General features: G+C 36.5%; 1 long non-coding RNA gene across 45 annotated transcripts in view; it reads left to right on the top strand.

Annotated features, from left to right (window-relative positions):
- LOC144320990 (uncharacterized) overlaps window positions 1–12465 on the top strand; it is a 369611-nt gene that overhangs the window by 140412 nt on the left and 216734 nt on the right. The window contains exon 1 of one of the 45 annotated variants that reach the window (XR_013386653.1): window positions 10465–11171. The exons of 43 other annotated variants lie outside the window; for them this stretch is intronic. This is a non-coding gene — a long non-coding RNA (uncharacterized LOC144320990). Of the gene's footprint in view, window positions 1–10464; window positions 11172–12465 lie in introns of those variants that run through there. One more of the 45 variants, XR_013386654.1, reaches the window with a different exon arrangement.

The raw sequence follows: 12465 nt of genomic DNA on the forward strand, positions 1-12465 counted from the left end.
GACACATAATGATCATCTCTAACAAGGAGGATAGAAAACTTCCCAAGGGAAGAACACTTTCCTTAGTTTTGTAATTGTCCTATGGACAGAGCCAGATTAAGTAGAACAGAAGAACTCTTCTGGCTCTTGCTTGTAGATAACCACTGTGAGAAAAACAGTGTATTCTTCCTGAGTCATTCTGCCATTTATTTATGTATTATTATCAATTTATCTGGCCAGTAACATTGTGTAATGACACTATATTTATAGAATTACTTGGGAGATGTAATAAAATAATTTAATGAAAGTGTTCATCATGGTGCATGACACATAGCACTCATATTTTAGATATTATTATTGTTAACATTGCCATAATTTTTATTCACATTATTATAGGCCCCAGCTGATTTCTGACCAATGTATCTTTTCTAGGTCTATTTTTAATTTTAAGAAATGGTACTAAAAAAAATTTAAAAGAAAAGAAAAGGCACTATTTTCTGCACTTCTCCCCTATTTACAGATTTCCATTTTGTGGGGGGTTCCTGGGTGGCTCAGTCAGTTGTGCATCTGTCTCTTGTTTCAGTTCAGGTCATGATATCAGGATCATGGGATCAAGCCCCGAGTCAGGCTCCAAGCTCAGTGTGTAGTCTGCTTGGGATTCTTTGCTCCTCTGCTCCTTCCCTACCGCTGGCACTCTTGCTCCCCCCCGCCCCCTCTCTCAAATAAATAAATAAAATCTTTAAAATTGTTTTGTGTTCTGCAAAGCATAAGTAAAATGAAACAAAATAGAAACTTTTGTGGTAAAAATATATACATATACATTTCTTATCAGCAAAACTGCTATGTCTTTGTATTAATTCCTCTAAACAATTATTTAGATTAAGCTACCGATTGTAGTACTGTTACCTATTTGGAGCATTTTCATGTCATGGTGAGCAATTCAAATGTATACTCTATAAGTCTGAGCCTATTTTGGTCTATCTTTTGACTGCATTACGGTCCTCTTTAAGACCAAAGCAAGACTGTAGCTCCTGAGAGAAACATGATTCATCTCTAGCACCTATTTTGTTAATTGTATGGTGCTAGGACTTCACGTTTGCTCTTTTTGTTCATGGAAGATGGATTTTTAGGACTGCAAGGACAGTAGAGATTATAATCTAACAGCTATCCCTCAAGTCACTGAGGATAAAAGTCAGGTCCAGAGGTTGTAAGAACTTGTTTTGGTTCATACAGCATAGGACATAGACAGAACTGGAACTCCTGTGTCCTAAGTACTGGTTCCTTGCTCCTTTCATTGCTTCATGCTGCTATTGTATGTCCTTTCTGAGAAGGCAGTAATGAGACAAATGTTCAAAGTATCAGATGGAAGGGATTCATCAATAGGTTCTTTTCTTTCAAATAGAGTGACTTGCAGAGTTCTGTTTTTGGCAAGCTGTGATTCATACACAAATTTGCATGCCAAATTCATTGTGTTCCACCCTTACTTTAGACTATGAATTAGATTACAACACAAAAAAATTAGTGTTGTTAATCACTTACGTAGCCCCATCATCTCCTCTCATTATCAGAAGTTTTTACTAGTGACAAGTTAGCTGATGATTTTCTTTCTGGAGAAAAGTCAATAGCATTGAAAGAATATTTCATATAATTTTCTGAGCTCTCTGTTTGTGATATTTTTATATTAGAAGAGGTAGAAAGGTCCACCAAAATAAATACATTATGTAGTAGGCAGTGAAGGGGTAAAGCCACTTTTTTCTGTAATCACAGTTTTTTCTAAAGTCATATAGTCCCCTATAAATGAGATAATAAAGTAACTCCACATTGGTTCCTTCAGTTCCCTGGAGTTTAAAATGTATTAATGGCTATTGGATTCAGAATAAATAAACTGGATGGAAAAATCATTATGTGAGTTCTATTTTCCAAATATCAATTTGGTTCCTAAGCACTCCAATAACTTACCCTTAATTTCCAGCTTGAAGCTTCTGAGAAAAATAGTTGAAATTTGGGGCATCATTTATTTTTCCCCTCTTATAATAATGGGATGTGAATTCAGCAGCTGAGTTCATTGAATTTGGCATTAGAAGCTGATTCATCTCTTAAAAAAACACACATTTTACATATTGAATTTCATCCTTTGGAGGATAGCAAACAATAAAAAATACATTGGAAAAATTAGTGGGGGGATGCCTGGGTGGCTCAGCGGTTGAGCACCTGCCTTCCGCCCAGGGTGTGATCCTGGAGTCCCGGGATCAAGTCCCACATCGGGCTCCCTACATGGAGTCTGCTTCTCTCTCTGCCTATGTCTCTGCCTCTCTTTCTCTCTCTGTGTCTTTCATGAATAAATAAAATCTTTTTTAAAAAATTAATTAAAACTTATTAAAAAGGGGAAAATTAGTGGGAATGGTTGGATGAATAGACCTTCCTTTATGTGTTGTTGAATCCAGCAGTATCATGTAAACCCCAGTTCTCTCTATTAGGATTTAACACTGAGAATTAGTGAACAGCATTATTAAACAGAATTATGTCTTTCCTGGGATAAATGTTTCAGTTTCCTTGTTTTCAGTTTGCATATACTGAGACCTTTATATTTCACAACGCCACATCAGGAAAGGTCAAAAATGGCAGATCACAACAGGATGTGTAGGGCAGTGCATATAATCTACATGCATGCAAGTGTGTGGATCTTAGGGGTGACCTGCCGAAAAAATTCATTTTTTTATCACTAACGCTCCTTTCCATAGAAAAATGAGCAATTAGTTGGCATGAATGACAAAAAGATAAACTGTAGTGCACAACAAGAGCAGACCAATAATTCATACTCACAGTCCAAGGTCTTGTAAAGTGGTCCAAATATTCACAAAAGTTTAAGTTTCTAAATTCAACAAGCAGTTTATCGAGCTCCTACTTTTGTACCTTTCTCATGTAGTTTATTTTTCCTCCCCAAATCTCCATTTTCAGTTAGGGATGTCATGTAATAATTTACCTTTTTAACTGTCTTCTCCTTAAAACAAGCAAACTTAAAATGAATAAAACTCAAGTTTATTTCAGTGGCAAAAAATATTATCGAAGTTACTGATTATAGATTTGAAAAGATTTTTAACCTGTAATTCACAGTCAGTGTCTATTTCCTTCATTTGTCCCTGCTTCCCTTTCTTCCTCCCTCATTTCCACCCTTCCTTCTTTCCATCTCTTACTCCTTCCTTCTCTTACTCCTTTACTACCTGCCTCCCTCTCCCTTTCCTCCCTTCTTCCTTCTTCCCTTCCATGATTTTTGTAATTGAATACCTATTGAAATCCTAAAATTTAATGAGTACCCATAACTTCACCTCCTGAAGACAATAACAGTAGTATTTTTACATAAAGATTTCCCAAATTTCGTGTATATATTAAAAACTTGTTCAGTATAGAAGTATGTGATAGTTGGATCATACTATATATATAAATTTTGTGACATTTCTTTTGCATTCAGCATTTTAGATTATATACTTATAAATAATTTCCTGAAGTTGTGTTACTTTGTCAGTTCCAATCTTTGGAATCTTAATTTACTGGTGTTCCAAGTGATACTTCAAGTATTTTGCCTTGTTTTGAGACTAAGGTGAGGTTCATAAGACCATGCTACTTTCGTGAATATATACATTTAATGCTGCACATTGTTCCATACATGTAGATTTAACTCACTTGTAATATTGATAACTTTGAGCTGATATTAAATTAAAAATCGATTTTACAATTATTCAAGTGGAATATATCTATTCCTTCTACTGGCACTGTATTTACTGAGGCAAACTTCTAAGTGTTTTCTCTCTCTATCTTCTACACAGGGTCCAGATGTATTTTCAGAAATATAGATCTGATATTAACACTTTTCTAGATGCCTCAAGTTCTTTTGAAATTGGAGCATACATTTTTCATAGTTTAAATTTTCTATGGTGGCTTTTTCTTGCCTCTTGGGTATTTTAAAAATTATTTTATTTTACTTTTTCATCATGATAAGTGTACTTTTTAATCGCCATCACTTGTTTCTATACTATGCAAAGCAATCTACAGATTTAATGTAACCTCTATCAAAATACCAACAGCATTTTTTACAGAATTGAACAAATAATCCTAAAATTTGTTGGGAACCACAAAAGACCTCAAATAGTCAAAACAATCTTGAAAAGGATAAACAAAACTGGCAGTATCACAATTCCAAATTTCAAGTTATATTACAAAGCAGTGGTAATTAAAGCACTATGGTATCTCTTAGATATTTCTTGAAGAAAAAGGAAAATGTCCCTTAACTTCCAATACTATGGGACTACTCAAGATTTCCTAAAAATGCAGTATATTTTCAAATTGTCATAATTTTACCAAATTCAAACTGTTTCATCATACACACACACACACACACACACACACACACAACATGATCCTGTGCTCTACCCAAACTTTCTAAAAACTTCCTACACACAGATACACAACACTGATGTACAAATTCATTTTTCTCTTTGGTGGAATGTAATCAACCACACTTCAGAGCCCAAACTAAACACCTTTCTCGGAATTAGCTATCTTGCCCAGAAGCCCTGGGCAATTAGGATAACTCTCATCTTTGGTCATGTGGTTATTATATGACATTAATTACCACAGGTTTTGCCACAACCAAATTTACACTTTTGGAGGTCAAGAACTGTGCCATAATACCAGGTATCAGGCAATAGGACTTAGGGCTTTTTTGAATGAAAGAGTGAATTATTATGATCATGCTCATATTTAAGACACAGAACAAAAGTCTTTTACCTCTGTGTGTGGCAGGAGAATTGCTCTGGAGGGATAAATTGATGAAAAACATCTTACTGGCCTAAGTTCAAAGAAAATAAAAGACAATTATTTGAATAATTTGAAAACAATTTAGTTCATTTACTGACAAGAGCAATAAACCATGACTTTCTTGTATAAGGGGAAGGAGCAGGGCAGTGTTGAATGTGCTGGATATTAAGAGGTTAATGAAAAATCATGACCTATAGTTAAGTGGCTGTAGTTCAGCTACTGTCTAAATGTATATAAACGCTCCCAAATTCTCCAAGCTTTATTACTCATTTTTTTAGCAAATTGCATTTTTAACAATGAATAGTGTTCATTTGAGCTCAGAGATTTTATGGTGATACCAGGTATTTTTTTTTAATACAAATTCACTTTAAAAAGCAAGACATTGAATTAGAATTTGTCTCCCTAGTACCTGTATTTTTCAGCTTTGAAAATGCTCGTGACTACTTTCTTAGGAAAAAAAGTTACATTTAGGCAGAAATGAATAAAACTGGAGAGAAGAAAAATAGCCACAAGGTTAAAAAGTTAGAAAAAAGCTGAAGGGAAACCAACACAGCTGCCCAGAACCATGGAGAAAAGCCTTTTGGGGATCCATAATAAATGAACATAGGTGATTAAATTTAATTCAGTAGTTGATGGTTCCCAGGGGCCAAGACTGGCTCTCAGTATATAAAATATATAACTCTGTGTTGGCTTAAACATTCACTGCCAGGCTATAGGAAACACACTTAATTCCACCTCTAACCATCTTTCACATGAGAGGTAATTTATTAAAGACCTTGCCCTTCCCTTTGGTATACAGTTCAGATTGCCTGTTTCTCTTCTATCATCATTATATTATTTCCCAGAAATAGTGGTTTTCGTCAGGGAAATTTCTAAGGGCAAAGGATGAGGCAGACTGCTACCTCATTCTTTTGTTATTATGGCCTCCTAGATAGACTAAGAAAGACCTTTTGCATATAAGCTAAAACTACATAAAAATAAGAAATATCATCCTTTCATTCAGCCAACACTTTCGGAGATACCAGGCCATAGGGGTATAGGCCTGAATTAAGGCAGCAGTGCCCTGAGGTAAGCTTACTTTCCAGAGGGAAGAGACCTGAAACAAAATGGTAATAGCTATACAGTAAAAGAAGTTCTCACTTTCCATGCCAGGCTCTGAGCCAGCAACCCTATTGGTGCCCAAAGATTGGTGTGTTTGTCTGGTTTCATTTTGTGCCTGTTTGTTCATTTTTTTTATATGGGTAAGTGGTGAGAAATGGCTAACGATTTCATACTGCCTAGGTAGTTTAGGAATCTAAATCCAAAAGACACTAACCAGTTAATGTCATTGAGAGAGAAGAGTGTTTAACATACTACTGATTGTCACATTATGAAGAGAGGGGCAGTGCTTCACCATGGTTGATGGAATGGCATCTAACTAACTTCTTGGGATTTTAATAGTTTTCATAGATGACAAGGAACAATTAGCTACTCCCTGCAGAATGATTGATTGATTGATTGTCCAAACACTTGTCTTCCATATACCTCAACATTGGGTCTCTTTATTTTGAAAATGTAGGGTCAGGATTTCCAACCTAAGTTATTGATCTATAATTGTTTTTGCAAGTCATGAAAATTGCATTGTATGATTGCAAATATTTAAATATAAAATAAGTTTTATACTTAGTTCATCTGAGTGTTTCAAAATGGTTATATGTTTACATTGCATAGATTAAGCTCCCCATTACCTTGCCTGTGGTCATTTGTTGTAGATACAGCTTAATATTTCCCTGAAACATATGCATTTTGACAATATTATAGTTTATATTGGAAGAGCACATTGTGGCTCTGAGGACCCACAATATCAGCCCTTATCCACAATGCCTCTACTCATATATCAAATATGAAGCATTAGTTTTAAGATAAATTTTAACAGTATAAATTCCCATAGATTTAGTATTTTAAAAAGCAATTACATCAAACCCTCAAAAATCATCTCATCATGTTAATTTTAAGCATTGCTATCAAGTCTTACTTAATTTCTTACCCAAGAGTCTCTGCAGAGCAATAAATCATATTTTTTATATTTACTCAAATAATTATCATCCATGTAATATTTTAGCTCAGTTATATCTCAGATTCCTATTGCTTAGCTTAGTTCTGTGTTTCATAAAATCTTTTTCCCTTATTCTATCTTTTTTTTAAAATTTTTATTTATTTATGATAGTCACATAGAGAGAGAGAGAGAGAGAGAGAGAGAGGCAGAGACATAAGCAGAGGGAGTAGCAGGCTCCATGCACCAGGAGCCTGACGTGGGATTCGATCCCGGGTCTCCAGGATCGCGCCCTGGGCCAAAGGCAGGCGCCAAACCGCTGGGCCACCCAGGGATCCCTTATTCTATCTTTTTAATAGGATAAAGGGTAGAACAGAAATGTCCTTCAAAATGGATTCAATATTTTATCTTAAAATCTTTCCTGTCAACTCTTTCTCTCCTTGACACCTCTATTAATTCTATCACACATTTTGTATTTACGGAAAATACTAATACGCTTTTGTTATTTAAAAAAATCACCAAAACCCCCCAAAAAAACAACCCAAGAAGTGCACTATTGAATGATGAACGGGAAATTTTACCACTGTGCTGTGCACCTAAAGAAGAAGAGAGTTAAAAGACTCAGAGAATGACGCAGAGGGAAAGAAAGACTTTGAACTGTCCCTGTTCCATATCAGGAGAACAAAGTCTCTCTGGGTGTTGCTGATTGGCTGTCAGTATCTGGGCTTGTCCTCAGGTAGAACCTGAGCTACTTGGAGGTGGTTGGCTGCATTATAGGGAGCTCCCCAGGGATTATGGCACCAGGCTGCCTAAATCAAGGCTATGATGCCCAGTCTGTTCTGCATTGCTGACAGGAGGCTACATGACCAAGTCAAGGTTGGTCTATTTCTTTGATACAAAGTGAATGAAATCAAATGTTCAACTGACTGTGTAATTTTCCTTGTTGCTCCTAACACTGTATTTCAAGGAATCATTTTATAAGTAAATAAAGAAAATGTAAGGTACTTTCTCCCCTCCCTTAAAATTAAGGGACCTTAGAACCCTTTGCTGCTTGGGCATCAGGATTTCTCAACCTCAACACTGTTGGCCAGTGTTTGTTGTTGAGCCAGTGATTTGTTGTTGTTGTTATTATTATGGTGGCTGCCCTCTGCATTGTAGGATATTTCACAGCATCCTTGGTTGTGCCAAAATGAGTCAAAAGGAAACCACACTTGAAATCAAGGTGGGAGGCCCTAATTGGGGAGCTTTTATGCGCATACTTATCTTTGCAGCCTTCACATCCAGCAGGAAGATATGGATTCTTTTGACAAAGGAGGACATTTTTTACTAGGAATTTTATTTCTTGCTTTTAAGAAAAAGAAGGAAAATCTCTCCCTGCCCCAACAACAACATCCTCACCAGCTTGCAGCCAGTGAGAAGCTGTCACAACTTCAAACTTGTTCTTCTCCAGTGAACTTTTATTCAAAACAACCATCCCCAGTGTCCTCCTAAAGCCATATGAGAAGCTGACCTTGCCTTTGTTTTACCTGACTTGCCTATGGTTTGCTTTAGTTTGCATGTCTCGAATTACAGTTCCTTCTCTAGTCCCAAATAAATCCATTTTGCTAGTAAAACAACTATTTAGTTTGTCAAATTGACAGTTGCTGTCCACTAGATGCCAGTAGAAACACCCCAACCCTAGTTGCCACAACCGAAAGTGTCTGTAGACAGGGCCAGATGTGCTCTGGGAAAGAAAATCACTTTCAGTTGAGAATTAATGTGCTAGGCTGGTAGAAATAATCAATTTTCCATCACTATTAGACTTCCCTTCTAACTCCCATAGGGTTATGGAAACATTCCCAAAACATTCGGGAAGGTAGCCACAGTTTTGGAGGGTTATCACTAAGACATTAGCAGAACTCCCTTGAAGTTGGGTGACTTTGCTTTTGGGTCATGCTGGGAATAGAACAAGCCCTCCTGGAGATGAGAGCCCCATGCCTAGCTTTATTCTCCCCACTACTGCTCCACAGCAGTTGCCCTCTGAGCCCTGCATTGCCGCACAGTGAAGAGATAAGCTGAAGAAAGTGCCAACCCCGTCATGTTTGAGCATGTCTCTTTATCCTCCTCTAGATCTTCAAGAGATGACCTCCCAGCCTCCTTCCTCCTGAACAGTTTGTTTGCATAATCTTGGCAATAGATACACACTTAGAAATAAGGGGTAAAGGCAGTTGAAAGTAAGTGTTTTCTGCTTGCAAAGTGCTAAAGTTTTAAAGCAAAATATTATAAAGGATATTTTTAGTGTTTTAGAATGGGGAAGGGGGGAAATACAAAGAACAAAATATATATAACTTGTAAAATTTGGAGCAGGAGCAGAAATTTGTGGGTGAGAGGCCACGCGTCGTCTTGAGGAAATTGTGAGTTTCACATATTTGAATACTGTCTTAATCTCTATCCTTGGACACAAGGCTCTTCCTGCCTTCTAGGCAGGGGGTTTTAAGAGAGACAAACCTCGTAGCCCTTTGAGCGATTTGAAGATGGTGGCTTCTTAAGCCTCGTCCAAAGTCCTTATTGCTGTTTTTTAATGTAAAGCAGATATTGGAAACTGATGTTACTGAGTCAAGAAATCAACATGGTTGGATATACACTTTGGAGCTAGCCTGCCAGCTTTTAATGTCCACTTCTGACTCACATACAAGTTAATTTCCCTGCTATTCATTTTCCTCCATTATACTAATAAAACTACCTCTTTTATAGAGTGGTTTGACAATCAAATAAGTTAATACACTGAAAGTTTAGAATGGTACCTGTAGTCAGTACTCTGTAAGTGTAAGTTATTCACTCTGTTATTACCTTGGCAAAAAGGATTACACCTTCTAAAATGAATCAGGCCCTAAGGAAGGACTAGAGAAAAAGCAGATCGAGGAAGTCATTCAGAGTGGCGTAGAAGAATGTCCTCAGAGAGTATTCAGAATCTATCTGTGCCTTGCCCACAACTCTCCCTGGCTCATTATGTCAAAGCCTGGTTTACGTCCGTGTCTAATCCAGTGTTGTGACTGCCCATGGCCTGATCTGTCAGAAGTAAAATGCACGTAATATGTAACATCTAGCTTAGCGTTAGTATGAGCTGACCTCAGATAATCCCAGTACCTACTTCTTCTGACCTCAGCCCAACCAATGTCAATCGTAGCTGTTCCTTCAGTCTTTGGGCTGGCTGCTAAGAAGTTAGGAACAAATGCTTAGGACCTAGTTAGGGATGCTGTGGAATAAAGAAATGTTTTTAATGTCTTTTCACTCAGATTTTTTAAACCTTATTTTCCCAACGATTCCTTTTTTGCCTTTTTCCTCAGGGAGTATCAACACCCTGTGGAACTGTGGTTCTAAGGAATACAATATGGGATGTGCATTCTAATGTACCCATTCACATTGATTAATACATGCTCTGGTCTCTGGTCATTTTTGTGAACCTGTGGGTTACTTTTTTATTAGCTTTTTGCCACCCTGTGCTTTTATGGTTTTATCTCACCACATATTCATTAAGCTGTTTCCATTGGCACTGTATATTATAATAATATCCAGTCTTAACCACTGCTTTTCCAAATAAGCATCCTAACTCAGAGCAGGTGCCACTTTACCTGCCACACATGCTATCTTTCTTTAGATAATTGCAAGCATCTCCTTCTTTTACTTGTATCTACCCCTGAGATGAGGAAATTTGGAGACAATTAGTGTTTCACTATAATCACTTTGGCTTTAATAATGGTTGACCATGAAAGGTTCATATTAAATTACAACTAAATACTAATGTGTTTTTCTGAAGCTAATGAGCCACTTGTGCCTCAGGAGAAGAAAATGAAAATACTGCTGTTTTTGTGAAAGAATGTTCAGCGCTTTCAGCATTCCTTATTTATGGATCAGATAGAAATAGCTCAAATGTACTCATTCTTGAGATATTTCAGGATGCAAGGTTTTTAGTAGCTCTCTTGTAGTCCAAGTGCATTTGATTAGGATGGGGTCAGCCACTCGGGCATAGAACCTACACTGCCAAATCAGAGCACCAGACCCTCCCAATCACACTGCAGTATTTTGGGATTTTACATATGATGGAAGCCAAACCAATAAAATCCAGCTCTGGGGTTTTTCTAAGAACTATTTCAAAATAAATTTTCCATTTTTCTGGAGTTGCTCAATTGATAGATAAAAGTAACAGACTTACTGCTTTAATTTGTTCCATGACAGAGCTTGGTCACTGTGAAGCCAATCTTGGGTGGAGGATGTAGTGAAACATAAAGAGACCATGTTTTAAAGATACTGTTTGAACCTCTGTATGAAGCCATACCTCACAAGAACTATTGTCTGGACCATTCCAGTAAGTTTCCATTTGGCTTCAACTAGTTGAAGTGAATTTGTTTGTGACTTGGAAATAAAAGTGTCTGGCTATACAGATTCTAATGTAGAGCCACCTCATGAAATACAAAGCAACAGAACAGTGAGGCCAAATTTATGACAGGAAACCTAGCAACATTTACATATAAAAGCACCTTATAGGGCAGCCCCGGTGGTCCAGCGGTTTGGCACCACCTTCTGCCCGGGGGTGTGATCCTGGAGACCTGGAATCGAGTCCCTCTCGTTGGGCTCCCTGCATGGAGCCTGCTTCTCCCTCTGCCAGTGTCTCTGTCTCTCTCTCTCTCTCTCTCTTTGTTTCTCACAAATAAAAATAAATAAAATCTAAAAAAAATAAAAATAAAAATAAAAGCACCTTATAAAAGAGTTGTCACTTTTATTTTGCCTGTTACCCATCAATATGTGCATGCCCTAGATAATGTTTAAGTTTTGTTACACAAGGGCCATTGTATATCTATAAGCCCCCCTCTTTTGCATGAATATTATTGTGCTAGATATTATAGGAGGAAAATGTACTTTTTTTTTTAATTTTTTTTGAAAATGTACTTTTTTGGATGAATAATATGATGTAATTTATTTATTGGTGAGAGTTTTTCAGTTAAAATTATTATTATTTTGAAAGAGTTTTATTAGAAAGGAAAATACTCATATGATACACAGTTTTCCAAAAGTAAAAACACTAAAATTTGATATTTCTAATTTAAACTTTGTTCAAATTTAGGTGGATATATTTAATATCTATTTGTTTTTTTATTGTCATCACCTACATATTTTATTAAATTGTTATTTTATTTTTTAAATAAATTATTAATAGTAATCTTGTGACAAAACTCCTTTTGCTACCTACCATGTGACTTGGTAGCCATTAAAAACATTCTGTTTCTGGAGAAGTTAATTTACATTTTTTCCTTCTGAAGGAAAATACCTGTTGTTACTCAAGTGTGTAATACAATCTGCTTCATTATTTTAGAGACAAACGTTCCAGTCCTCCTTGTACACATGGGCCACCAATACCATAAATGTATGTTGTCTCTTTTTCATGGGATTTCTGATGATAAAGAATATGTACATAGCAGATATAGTAAGAATAAATCGCCAAATGCCAGAGAAATGTTTTGGTTGGAGAAAGGAAGTAAGCTGTGGTAGTGGGAGATTATTATTTAGGACATGTATGGTTTAAACCATACTAAAAAATTAAGAAGGTAAATAAAAACTGTACCTTAGATGGAACTGTAGAAAACTAGTCCTGAACTACAGAA

Source organism: Canis aureus, chromosome 9 (assembly GCF_053574225.1).
Source record: "Canis aureus isolate CA01 chromosome 9, VMU_Caureus_v.1.0, whole genome shotgun sequence".
Taxonomy (NCBI): domain Eukaryota; kingdom Metazoa; phylum Chordata; class Mammalia; order Carnivora; family Canidae; genus Canis; species Canis aureus.